Source organism: Zingiber officinale, chromosome 8B, assembly GCF_018446385.1.
Source record: "Zingiber officinale cultivar Zhangliang chromosome 8B, Zo_v1.1, whole genome shotgun sequence".
NCBI lineage: Eukaryota > Viridiplantae > Streptophyta > Magnoliopsida > Zingiberales > Zingiberaceae > Zingiber > Zingiber officinale.
The window spans coordinates 4,738,725-4,752,401 of record NC_056001.1 but is presented as its reverse complement, the minus strand read 5'-3'; the positions used below and the strand labels follow the sequence as shown (position 1 = coordinate 4,752,401).

The window sequence follows — 13,677 nt, the reverse complement described above, 5'->3', positions numbered from 1 at the left end:
TAGAAATCTCATGATCAAAGTACTCAAATATTAATTTTACATAATATATTGAGATCAGTGATTTTTTTGAATGTGATTAATATTTTTTTGGACATCTTCATGGTAAAACAATTAGCAGTTCAGTAAAATTAGTATTTGAGGAGATTTATAAATTCAAGAAATTTATAGAAATTAATAGAAACTGGTTTCATGTAATTCTGCCTCAACAAGTTTTAGAAAGTTTAAATTTATATACAAAAATATTTGTCAAATATGCAACGAATTTAGAAATTCATTATAGAATCTATGATGAATTGACGAATTTAAAAATTCATTGCAGATTTTACGACGAATTTCAAAATTTGTTGCAGAATTGACAATTTTTTTGTTTAAAATTAAACTTTCCAATGCCTGTAGAGGTAGTTAGAGAGCACAAAATGAGATGAAATAAGTTCCAATGAGTTCCTATAAATTCCTTGATCATATAGACTCCCTGAAACATCAATTTTACCTAATATATTGAGATCGATAATTTTTTGAAGGTGATTAATATTTTTTGGACACCTTGATTCCAAAAAAATCACTTGTTGGGTAAAATTAGTCTTTGAGGAGATTTATAAATCAGAGGATTTATAGGAACTCATAGGAGCTAGTTTCATATTATTTTGAACTACCTAAACCAGCTTTGAAAAGTTTAAATTTATATATAAAAAATTTGTCAAATATGTGACGAATTTTGAAATTCGTTGCAGTCTCTAGAATGAATTTCAAAATTCGTTACAGAATTCACAATTATTTTTTTTTAAAAAATATACTTTTAAATGCCGATTGAGGTATCTAAAGAGCTTGGAATGAGATGAAACTAGTTCCTATGAAATTTTATAAATCCGTTGATCATACAAGTGCTCTTAAATATTGATTTTATCTAATATATTGAAATTAGTGATTTTTTGGAGGCAATTAACATTTTTCAGACACCTTCTCACAAAAAAAATCACAAATTTTGGAGGTAAAATTTGTGTTTGAGGAGATTTATAAAATCAAAGGATTTATAGGAACTATTTCATGTCATTCTGAGCTCTCTAGGTACCTAAACCGGCTTCAGAAAATTTAAAATATATATATATATATATATATATATAATTGTTGAATCTACGATGAATTTTGAAATTTGTCTTAAACTCTGCAATGAATTTCAAAATGCGTTGCAAATCTACAACGAATTTCAAAATTCGTTGCAAATCTATGATGAATTTCAAAATTTATTGTAGAATCGACAATTTTTTTAAAAAAATATACTTTCAAATGCCGATTGAGGTACCTAGAGAGATTGGAATGAGATGAAACTAGTTTCTATGAATTTCTATAAATCCCCTAATCATATAGATGCCCTTAAATAAAAATTTTATCCAATATATTGAGATCAGTGATTTTTTTAGGCGCGATTAATATTTTTCAGACACCTTCACGCCAAAAAAATCTCCAGTTGGGTAAAATTTGTGTTTGAGGAGATTTATAAAATTAAGGGATTTATAGGAACTCATAGGAATTAGTTTCACGTCATTCTAAGCTCTCTGGTACATCAACCGACTTCAGAAAATTTAAATTTATATATAAAAATTATCAATTCTGCAACAAATTTGAAATTCATCACAGAATATGCAATGAATTTCATAATTCATCATAGATTTGTGATGAATTTTGAAATTCATGCAATAATATTTGTTGCAGATTCTTGCACGAATTTCAAAATTCATTGTAAAATTGACATTTTTTTTTAAAAAAAAACTTTCCAATGCTGGTTGAGATACCTAGAGAGCTCAGAATAAGATGAAATCAGTTCCTATATGTTCCTATAAATCACCTGATCATATAGATGCTCTCAAATATTAATTTTTCCTAATGCATTGAGATTGATAATTTTTTGAATGTGATTAATATTTTTCATATACTTTTGTGCCAAAAAAATCACTAGTTGGGTATGTTTGAGGAGATTTATAAAATCAGGAAATTTATGGGAACTCATAGGAACTAGTTTCATATCATTCCAAGCTCTCTAGGTACCTCAATTGACTTCAGAAAGTTTAAATTTATATATATATAAAATTATTAATTCTGCAATGAATTTTGAAATTTGTCACAGAATCTACAACAAATTTTGAAATTCATAGTAGAATTGACTTTTTTTTTTTAAAAAAAATCCGAAGCCGGTTGACATACCTAGAGGGTTCGGAATGATATGAAACAAGTTCCTATGAGTTCCTATAAATCCCCTGATCATAAAAATATCCTTAAAAAATAATTTGACCAACTATATTTTTCTTCAATTTCTAAATCAATTACGTGTATGTAAGACTTAGTCAAATTTCTATAAGAAGTTGTAATTTAATAGGTTACACTTATTTTGAAATATCCGAAGATGGTTGAGCTACTTATAGAGATTGGAATGAGATGAAATTAGTTTCATGAGTTCTTATAAATCTCCTAATTTTATAAATCTCCTCAAATACTAATTTTACCCAACCGATAATTTTTTTGGTGCGAAGGTGTCTGAAAAATGTTAATCGCCCTCAAAAAAATTATCAATCTCAATATATTGGGTAAAATTAATATTTGAGGGCATTTATATGATCAGGGGATTTATAGAAATCTATAGGAACTGGTGTCATCTCATTCCAATCTCTCTAGGTACCTCAACCATCTTTGAATATTTCAAAATAAGTGTAATTTGCTAAATTACAACTTCTTATAGAAATTTGACTAAGTCTTACATGCATGTAATTAATTTAGCAATTGATGAAAAAATATAGTTGGTTAAATTATTCTTAAGAGTATTTTTATGATTAGGGGATTTATTAGAACCTATAGGAACTTGTTTCATATTCATTTAGAGCCCTTTATATACGTCAACCGACTTCAAAAAGTTTTTGTTTTTTTAAAAAATGTCAATTCTATGATGAATTTTGAAATTCGTTGCAGAATATGCAATGAATTTATGTGTCAAAAATGTGAGGTAGAATATCTTGGGTCAGAAATGTGAGTTATAATATTTATATGTCATTGGTTTGACTCTGTCAAAGGAATATTAAAATAAATCATAAGAGATTGTATAAGGAATATGAACCATTTGTGCTGACACAACAAGTAATTCAAGTATTATATGCTTCATATCCTAGTTTGAAATGTTACAAAATTGATTGATAGGTTGTTTGTAAAATGAAGTACAAAAAAAAAATTGAAGCACGTTAGGAAGACATTGCATATCAGCAAGAGAAAGTTATGAATATATTTCAGATCAAGGAATATATTATTCCACTATTACGAGATCCCAACGAAGTAGTGATAAATGTGGATGCAAATGAAATTGATGATGAGGAGGAGGAGGAGGAGGAAGACAGTGACGTGGATGAGTATGACAATGACAATGAGGACTTTGATTGTTGATGATGGGTAGGTTTTGTTATCTTAATGTAAAAAAATTATGAACTTTATTTTTTTCATATATGGTACTGCTTTTTTGTTTTGAGTAAATTTTGTTTTAATCTATAACTTTAGAAAAATCATAGCTCAATTATTTGTATATCTAATAACTCATTCGTAAACTTATATATATTATCGGTTAATGCTCTGAATTTCTTGCTATATATTATAGGTCATTAGAGGTGATATCTATTGTCATAGGAATCTCACATACTCTCTCTTAATAAATATGGTAAGTTTTTTTCATGTTATTTATTATGCATCATTATATTTTTAACTTTATCCTATTTTTGAATTTTCAGAACATCCTTAAACAGGGTGGGTGTTGACTGAGTTCTCATGGTTAGACATCACCTAGCAGTGTACCTACGCCCGTCCCTGATATGGCTGCAGGACCATCACATTCACCTTCCCCAGTTCAGGCAGAACCATCACATTCCCCTATGCCAGTATAGGTAGGACCATCACATTCCCCTTCGCCAATACATGCAGGACTATCACATTCACCTTCTCTAGTACCTTCACTGCACCATTTGGTGATTCAGTTCCTACTAGATACTCATTTTCTGAGGTCCAAGATGTTTGAGAATTTATAGTCCCTTGTAGAGATTCGTAAGTATAAAAAAGAAAGTAAAGAAATCCCTATATTTGAATTATAATTTCTATCTTATAAAAAGGAAAGAAATTATAAATGTGAGATATGACAATTAGATAATAAGTGTTGTCGGAGAAATATATAGGACCCGTGCAGCCGACAAGAGGGGGGGGGGGTGAATTGGCCTAAAAATATAAAGCAAAAAATCCTTCTCAACTTTTTGAACTAAATTAAGAAACACTTGTTTAAAAAGAAACTAATTAAAAGAAAGGATCAAAGAGGCATAGGAATTACTTGATTTGCAATCAGAAGATTGCTAGTCCAAGGCGTTGAAAAGCTCACTAGAAGATCTCCTTCTGGCGGAGTAGCCTTTCACAACAATAAGTATAGAAACACAGAGTAGAAGAAAAAAAATGTATCGGATTACAAATGTTGTTGTGAACTATTGAGACCAGGTCTTTATTTATAGCCCGCTGGTCGAATCTGACCATTTGCTGACGTGGCAACTCTGGGCACTTGGATGGGGTTCGGGTACTTGGACGTGGATAAAACTTTATCCAGGTCGACAACGGCTAGCAAACTAGCGGATAGAAAGTTATCCTGGTCCAGGTAACCGGACTCGATTGGCGTGCCCCTGCTCAATGACTTGTCAAGGAGGCACCCCTAGGTGCTTGGACAGTCAACATTGAGTTGACTATCCTATTTCTCCTTCATTCTGGCTCCATTCACTTGGGTGATTTTGGTCTCATTCGGAATTGGGCTCACCCGAACCCATCTTCTGGCCTTCTCCTCGAGCAATCTTCCACTCTAGCTTCTCGTCCCTTGGAAATGTCGCGCTCTTCCTTCTCATCCGCCAACATGTTTAGGGGTGTAATCGAGCCGAGTCGAGCCGAACTCTTGAATGTTTGAGTTTGACTCATTTATAATCGAGCCGAACTCGAGCTTTATTTAATGAATATATTCATAGCTCATGAACTTATTTGAGATTTTATCCAACCTAAATGAGCTTAATACATATAAATTATAAATTTAAATATTCATTAAAAACTAAATTATATATTTAGAGAAAATTTAATATTCTTATTAAAATTTATAATTTTATTCTAATAAATGAATTTAATATATTTGTCTATATTTTTCATAAGTAGAGTGTAAAATCTATAAATTTAATATCAAAACTATTATTTTTTCATTTAAAAGTCGATTCATGAATTTATTAATGAACATATTCATGAGCTAACGAACCGAGTATTATGAAGCTTGAGCTTTTTTGTTTATCTTAACGAGCCTTATTAAACGAGTTCAAACGAGCTTTTATCAAATCAAGCTTCGAATAGCTCATGAGCAGCTTGGTTCATTTACATCCCTAAGCATACACTTTCGTAGCACCTTGTCCCTCGGTCACACCGAGCTTGTCTACTCTCTCCCGCGCCATCCTTCTTGCTAGTTGTGTCTTTCGCTCTACTTTTTCCGCTCCTAAGTTTCTACACACTTAGATATAAGACATTAAACATACACAAAACCTAACTTAACTTAGTTGACCATATCAAAACTACCTTTGGATACTTACAAAATAAAGTTATAGAAATTTATGGGAATTTTTAGGCATATTTCGGGGTTAGAATTGAACCCATATGACCTCATTAAAGGGAGAAATGAGATTAATCACTCTTACGCTAATTAAGTTGATTAAACTCTAACTATATAAGTATTACTACAATGACCTAAATCTTTAAACGACATTTCTCTTCCTCTCCTCCCCGACTCCTCTATCCGTCGCATCTGCTGAGCCACCTATTTCCTCCACTAATCTCCTGAGTTCACCCAGCAGTTGTCCTTCTCCTTGGGTCACCACCTCTACATGGGCTGGCCTTCAACCAACAGGGGGAAATTCGAGCCCTAGCTTCGATCTCCCATCGCCGCACTTATGAGCCACAGATCCGACCACCAAAATCATCTATACCGGCCAACCTTTGCTGGAGACTAAGCTCTCTCCCTCCCCATAGAGAGATTTTACTCTGGCAAGGATTTGGCCATGGGTGGCTAGCGAGAACCACTAGATTCTCCACTCTGTCTATCCTTCTACCTCTAGGATTGGTGCTAGACCTCATCCCTGGTCCCACATGAAGTTCTGAGCAAAATCCCCCAAATAGCATTACGTCAGCCAAGCGATATCAATCTAGCCAGAAAGCGAGGATCGATTGAGGGTAAGTTGTCTAGTTTAAAGGTTGTAGATTAAGAATTTGGGTCTAACACTCAGATGTGAACGTGTTTATTGTGTTTTAGGGTATTTGTTTTGGAGATCAATAACTCCACCTTGCTCTAGCAACAATTTTCGACAGCGAGCACCTCTGACCATGAGTCAATAGAGGAGCCTCCAAATTTGGGTGAGTTTTGGGGAGGTGATACATGCTTAAATCTATCATAAGTGGGGGTGGAAAGGTTAGGATTATTTAATCTAGTTTGATTGTGAAATGATTAAGATTAATTAAAGATCTAATTTAATCTAATCAATTGGATGGATTGAACTAGAGTTGGGATTAGATCTGAATTGATCAATAAGGAAAATTAACCAAGGTTAACTAATGATTTGGGGTTAGCTATTTATTTCGGGATGTGATTAAGCTATTTGTAAAATATGTAATTAGCTAAATTACACATGTGATGTAGGACTCTGATTTGCGACGAGCATCTTGACAAGGGAGTTATTCTGACATGAGTTATATTTGAGGTAAGTACTTCTTCCTTGACCTCTATAGTTCATTGAACTTAGTACATGATTTTTAATTGATGAATTAGGTTACTTTTCCTTAAATCTACTTATATTTATCCATACTTGATACTTACCTGATTGACCTTGGAAATAATCTAATTATTGCTCATACAGTTTTAGCTTTGACTATCTATACTGTGTAGAATATACACATGTATGGTATGTATTATAGGAGTTATCATGTTGATTACTCATATGTTGTAGTGTGTGTACATGTATGGTGTGCACTATAGTAGTTAATCTTTTGACTGCCTATATGTTGTAGGAAACACTAGTAGAGGGTGTGTGCTATTGAGGTTACTATTTACTATACATGATGTTTAGTAGATATCTGTTGGATCTTTTCATATATATAGATATATGTAATTGATAGATCATGTACCGAATGTACTTATGTTTATTATGCGGTGCATTGATGATGATTACATCTTCATTATGATTATTTACATCATATTTATCATCACATTCTATGTATGCTGACAACTAAAGTCTCCCTTGTCGTTGAGAGAGTTGTTAGTCACATTCGCTGCCAACTAGATCACTCATAGTTATAGTTAGGGTTGGGTGCAGCTTATCCTGTAGTGCCCACTTGGTTGCTTAAGGGTAACAATGGCAGAGTTGTGTGCATGCAGTAGATCTCCTTGTTATGTAGCTAGATAACTACCCATCATCCTGCCCGACCAGCCACTCAGGAGTAGTGGCAGCTGAAGTCATGAGCAGTTGTTACAGTTCTACCCACTTGGTTACACAGATGTCATGGTATCTGGAGTGGAGTATAGGAGTGACACATACAGGGGCGTAGTTACTGTAGGGCGGGAGTGTGCGATCGCACCCCCTCAGATTTAGAGTAAAAAAAAATTAATATGATTAAAAATAAAATAAAAAATATTTATTTATAAATCTAAAAGTATGTGGGCTTTTATGTAAAACTCCAATTAAAAGTCAAAACTTGCGGCGTGTTTTAATTGCTCTCTCTCTTTTCTCTTGATTTTTCTCTCCGAATCTAAAAGTATATGGGCTTTTATGTAAAACTCCAATCAAAAGTCAAAATTTGCAACGTGTTTTAATTGCTCTCTCTCTTGTCCAAAACAAGTTATCTCTCTTTTCTCTTGATTTCTCTCTCCGCCGCCGAAGCTTTTATTTTTCCCTTTTCACTATTTTTTTCCCTATCGGCGAAGCTTCTTCCCACACAACATTATTTTTTTTCCTCTTCCATTTTCTTCTTCCTCCACCATTACTCTTTCCTTTTTCCGTTATCCCATGTTCTTCTTCCTCCCCTAATTCTCATCTTATTTTTCCCTAATCTTAATTTTGCCCTCAAAATCCTCTGTCGCACATTGCTGTTGCCATCCACGTCATTGTCGGCCTGTCATCGCACGCCGCTGCCAACGCCGTTATCGTTTGCTGCCAACGCTGCCATCATTGCTTCGCTACTATCGTTTGCTGACAACGCTATCGACGCTCCACAATAAATTTCTTTTGATTGAGGTAAAATTTTCTTACTTGATTTCTTTCGATTACGAATTTAAGTATTGAAAAAAATATGTAGTGTTAATTTTGCATATATTCATATTTTTGTTTGTTATAAGTATGTTAAATGTTTACACATATTGAGGTGATAAGTACATTTGATGTTTGATTTGTTATATGAATGTGAGGAATGTCATTAATGATCATTCAAAAATTTGATCAATTGAATCATATCATTTATTCCATGAATAGACTTATCATATAATTTACACCAATATTTTATAATAATAATATGCATATAAAATGAATCATCTTTATAATAAGAATTAAAATTAGATAGTTATATAATTAGAAAAATATGTTTTTATAATGTAAACATTTGACTTTATATCTCTACCAAGGGATCATTAACTCTCTATCAATTTCGTTTATTATTTGTTTTTGAATATAAATTGTTGAAAACAAATAGTCATTAATTAGATGATTATGTTTCTGAAATATTATGTTGATGATAAATTAGGTGAAATAACAATGTTGAGGTATTTTAAGAAAGTACGAGATGAACCTACTTCAAACAAGTCATCTCCCCCTCCACCACCTCCTCCTCCTCCGCCTCCTCTACCAGCTCCTCTTGATGCTGACTCAAATGAGTATCCTAGTGATCCTGGGCTAAGAAAGCACATTCTTGAGTATAATGTTAATGAAAGGGAGATTGTTCGACGTTACTATTTGCAAAAAGGTCCTTTTCAACCTAAAAATCATGAATTTCCTTGGCGTTCTTGTCCCAAAGAGAAACGAAGATTTCGAGCTATATGGTTTAGTCTTCATCCTAATTGGCTAGAATACAGCATTGCAAAAGATGCGGCTTTTTGTCTTTATTGCTATTTATTCAAAGCGGATCATGGTGGTCAAAGTGGTGGTGATTCTTTTGTTACTGAGGGATTTAAAAATTAGAGAAAGAAAGAAAATTTTAATGAACATGTTGGAAATCAGAGCAGCATTCACAACAGGTGCATGATGGCGACTTATGATTTAATGAATCAAAAACAACATATTGAAACTTGTTTGGTCAATCAGTCTAGTCAAGTAGCTATCGATTATCGTGTTCGTTTGACAGCATCAATTGATTGCATAAGATTTCTTGTGCGTCAAGGATTAGCATTTCGTGGTCATGATGAATCAACAAACTCACTCAATCATGGTAATTTTCTTGAATTGTTAAGATTTCTTGCTGACCATAATGAGGATATCAATAGAGTTGCACTAGACAATGCTCCCTCAAATCTCAAATTGACATCGCCTGATATTCAGAAAGATATTATCAGATCCATTGCTTATTTAACCACTAATTCTATTCTTGGAGATCTCGGTGATGAATTATTTACTATATTGGTTGATGAGGCTCGTGATGTATCTGTTAAAGAACAAATGGCAGTTGCTTTACGGTTTGTAGATGAAAGGGGAAATATTGTTGAGCGCTTTCTAGGCCTTGTACATGTAAGCGACACTACTGCCTTATCACTTAAAACTGCTATTGATTATTTGTTGTGCCAACATGGATTATCTATATCTAATTTGCGGGGGCAAGGATACGATGGAGCTAGCAATATGAGAGGAGAATTCAATGGCTTAAAAAGCTTAATTATGATGGAGAACCCTTCTGCTTATTATGTTCATTGTTTTGCTCATCAACTGCAGCTTACACTTGTAGCTGTTGCTAAAAATCATATAAGAATTTCTACTTTTTTTGATGTGGTTGCACAATTGAACAATATTGTTGGAGCGTCATGCAAGCGAAGAGATATACTTCGTGAGAAACAATTTGAAAAAGTTATTAAAGGAATTTGCAATGGTGATATCTTCACTGGACAAGGTATGAATCAAGAGATGACATTAAAAAGAGCTGGGAGCACACGTTGGGGTTCACATTATAATACATTGTTAAGTTTGATACATTTGTATCCTTCAATTATTGATGTTCTTTTATTTGTTGAAGAGGAGGGAAAAGATCACAAGCAAAGGGCACAAGCAAATAATCTGTTGGAATTGATTGGAAAATATGAATTTATATTTCAAATGCACTTAATGAAGAATATCTTGGGAGTCACGAATGATTTGTCGCAAGCTTTACAAAGAAAAGATCAAGACATTGTAAATGCCATGATTCTTGTAAGATCAAGCAAACATCAACTGCAAACTATGAGAGATGATGGTTGGGATTTGTTACTGAATGAAATTTCTTTATTTTGTGTTAAGTATGAGGTAGTCACCCGGCACATGGAAGACTTGTTCGTCTTTCATGGGAGATCACGACGAAATATTGAAGGAAGGACAAATCTTCACTATTATCGTGTTGAAACATTTTATGAAGTGATAGATTTGCAACTTCAGGAGTTGAACAGTCGCTTTAACGAGGTGAACACGGAGTTGTTGTTGTGTATGAGTTGTCTTGATCCATCAAATTCATTCTCTGCTTATGATAAGAGAAAATTACTTCAGTTTGCTCAGTTTTATCCATCCGATTTTTCCCCAATGGAGTTAATGCATCTTGAGCCCCAACTTGATAACTTTATTTTTGATATGCGGAGTAGCAATCAATTCTCTGAGGTTGTGGGGATTAGCTAGCTTGCTAAAAGGATGGTTCAATTGAAAAAACATCGTCTGTATCCTTTGGTGGATTTACTTTTGAAGTTAGCATTGCTATTACCTGTTGCAACTGCAACTGTAGAGAGAGTGTTTTCAGCAATGAAAATAATCAAAACCTCACTTCGAAATCGGTTGGGAGATGATATGGTAAATGATTGTTTGATACCATATATTGAGCGAGATGTGTTTGATACCATTGATAATGAAGCTATTATTCAGCATTTTCAAAATATGAAATCTCGAAGAGTGATATTGTAAAAAACATATGAAGTTCATATATAACTTTTTTATACATTTTTTGTGTTGTATTATTTTTTTTAATTTGTTGAATTCGCCCCCCCCTAATTGAAAATCCTAACTACGCCACTGGACACATACATGATCATATGCAATGATAATGCATATTGCATATCTTGGGGATACTATTCTACATATGCTTGCAATATGTTGCATTTACTTGTGATTTGATTGTTGCATATTGTTGCCATAATTTATACATGTTCATTTATTATACATGTATATGCTATCATGCATTGCTCAGGTGTTGCGAGTAGATTTGATATTAGTCACTAGTGATAATTAATCATTATACCTTATGGGTTAGTCCAGATTGGGTATGTGTATTTATTATGTAATATATAATCATATTCTTATTTCCTTATTAAGACTGTATGCTTTGATCTCCATATTCTATGTCGACCATGTACTATCATATTTATTATCCGCTGAGTCACCCGGGCTCACCACCCCTTCGTATGTTTTATATTCCTCATATAACATGTAGATGTTGCAGAGTTAATTATTTAGAATATCCTGCATGTTAGTCCCACGTTATATAAGAGAACAACTTTATTTTGTCTTTTACTTATTTGCATTTCCTTGGATTTTATGAACTTGTTATTGTAATAATTTAACTTTGATTTGGTGTTTAGCCTTGTGGCTCGTAGTCTGTTGTTGTTGGTTTGGGCGATTTATCTTATATCTTCCGCTGTATTTTTTTTCTTCAATTCTATAGGTTGCTTATTATCCTGTATGGTTATGAATGTTTCTAGCCATGTAGGATGTAGCTATTATACTAACACAATTGTGTGGCTATGTATCCAGATTCTATATGTTATCATAAGGGAGAGATGTTATTCGTTTGTTGAGCAGGGACTCTTTCAGGGCAAAACACTAAAAGAAAAGAAAAATTATTAAAGATGGACAATCCTAAATTCCTAATGAACTCAAAATATAAAAATAAATAAAAAGATAAAAAATACTAAAAATATAAAAATTATCAAAAATAATAATAAAAATCTATGGATTCTCCTACATAAATATCGAGTGGTAATCCTATATGTTTTAGGTTATGCATTTGGTGATGCAACTCAAGAAGTCATGAGATCATGTCCTTATTGCAAATGCATAGTCATTAAGTCATGATCAAGAGACAAAATATGAACATCTAATGATAAATGGTATCTTACAAGATTATCAGATCTAGAATTTTCATGGAGAAAAACTAATTGTACAAGATTATGATAACAACAAACTTCAGGATTCGGTGTAACAAGTATCTGAAGTAACTAGCCATGAACCCATGATATAAGAAGTGTTGCATGATGCATTTGCAATGCATGAAGGATCTACAAGTAATGGAAACTACATTGGTGCATCAACGAGTCATACACCAATGGAGTCTAATGTAAAATATGTTTATTGACTAATAGAGGAAGGGAAACAATAATTTTATACCAGATGCACAAAGTTTCCTAAACTGTCATTCCTTGTTGAGTTATTTCAATTGGAAGTGAGTAAAAAATGGAGTGATTAGCATTTATGTCATTATTAGACTTCCTTCGTCAAGTAATTAGCTTCCATCTAAAGCTTATGTGCCTAAGTCTTTTTATGAAGCAAAAAAAAATTAATTCCTAATTTAGAACTTCATTACAAAAAAAAATACATGCTTGTGCAAATGATTTCATGATTTATTAGGGAAAAAGTGAGAATAAATTTTGTAGAAATCATCTAGGAGATCATATAAAGGTGGAACAAATCATCTTGTGGTTAACATTTAAGCCAAAGGATTTTGGTATTTTTCATTGAAACCAAGATTGCAACATTTATTCATGTCATCCAAGACTTCTAAAAGTATGCAGTGACATTTCAAAAAAAAACATTTCGGATGGAAATCTAAGGCATCCAGTTGACTCTAGAGCATGGTACGAATTTGATGAATGACATTGTGAATTTGCGTATGATCCTAGAAACATACGCTTGGGACTCACCGATGATGGGTTTAATCCATTTAAAATTCAAAGTACTGTACATAATACTTGGCTTATTGTCTTGATGTCTTACAATTTGCCACCTTGTGAATGCATGAAACCTCATTCTATTATTTTTATCCACCCTTATTTCAAGTCCAAAAACACCTGAAAATGATATCAATGTGTATTTACGTCTCCTATTGACTAAATTGAAAGATTTTTGGGAAAATGAGATTGCCACATTTGATGGTTGTAACAAAGAAATGTTTCAAATGTGGGCTATATTGCTTTGGACAGTCAGTGACTTTCTTGGTTTGGGATGTTTGTTTGGATGAAATACATATGCCAAGAATGTGTTGAAATCCCGCAGCAATTTTGATGTGATCAACTAGATTAAGTTAGATCTTATTGTGTTTGACCCTTGTGTCTAAGTATACAGGAGCTTAGGAACACAAGAAGTCGAGCAGAGGATGCAGCTAGAG

General features: G+C 33.1%; 1 pseudogene; it reads left to right on the top strand.

Moving 5' to 3' along the window:
• Positions 1-8,828: 8,828 nt before the first annotated feature.
• LOC122015705 lies at positions 8,829-10,922 on the top strand (annotated as a pseudogene).
• The last annotated feature ends 2,755 nt before the right edge of the window (positions 10,923-13,677 follow it).